We start from the raw sequence: 483 nt of genomic DNA, 5'->3' as shown, positions 1-483 counted from the left end.
CCCTCCCATGCCCCCCTTCCTTCCCTATCCCCCTGCCTCCCTCCCCCCCCAAATAATCCTCTGTTGTGCTGGAAGGTAGGACTTTCTTCCTTGTCTTTTGCCATCCAGGTCTGGGGAAAGGAGACGCCAAATCCTCTCCAGCCCCTGCTCTAGAGAGTGACTGGGTGGACTGGGAAGTTGAGGGGGAGAGAAATATCTAGAGAAGCCCCCAGGGGAAGGTCGGAAATCTTGTCTGGAGCGAAAACTTTTCCACGCGGTGGTCGGCCGAGCTTGGCGAGCCCGGCTGGGGTGTGCGCGGCTCGGTGTCTCTCTCCTTTCTCTTTCCATCCCCTGCTCTCAAGGAAAACGTGGCACGGGCCGAGCTTGTCTAGATCAGGGAAATTCAGGTGCTTGCTGTTGACCCAGGAGACAGGCACAGGCGATGGGAGATGGCAGGAGGATTCACCCCCCCCCCCCCCACCCCCCTTGCCCCCCTCCCCCCCG

At 60.7% G+C, this 483-nt stretch overlaps 1 protein-coding gene across 1 annotated transcript in view; it reads left to right on the top strand.

The window, feature by feature from the left end:
- The window catches only part of LOC102368829 (forkhead box protein D3-like), a gene marked incomplete at its 5' end in the record, with an annotated part of 6,330 nt that overhangs the window by 854 nt on the left and 4,993 nt on the right, over positions 1 to 483 (top strand). The gene's annotated exons all lie outside the window — the stretch shown is intronic.

Source organism: Alligator sinensis, unplaced genomic scaffold (assembly GCF_000455745.1).
Source record: "Alligator sinensis unplaced genomic scaffold, ASM45574v1 scaffold781_1, whole genome shotgun sequence".
Classification (NCBI taxonomy): Eukaryota; Metazoa; Chordata; order Crocodylia; family Alligatoridae; genus Alligator; species Alligator sinensis.
Note: the sequence above shows the minus strand (reverse complement) of the source record. Positions and strands in the feature narration are given on the sequence as shown.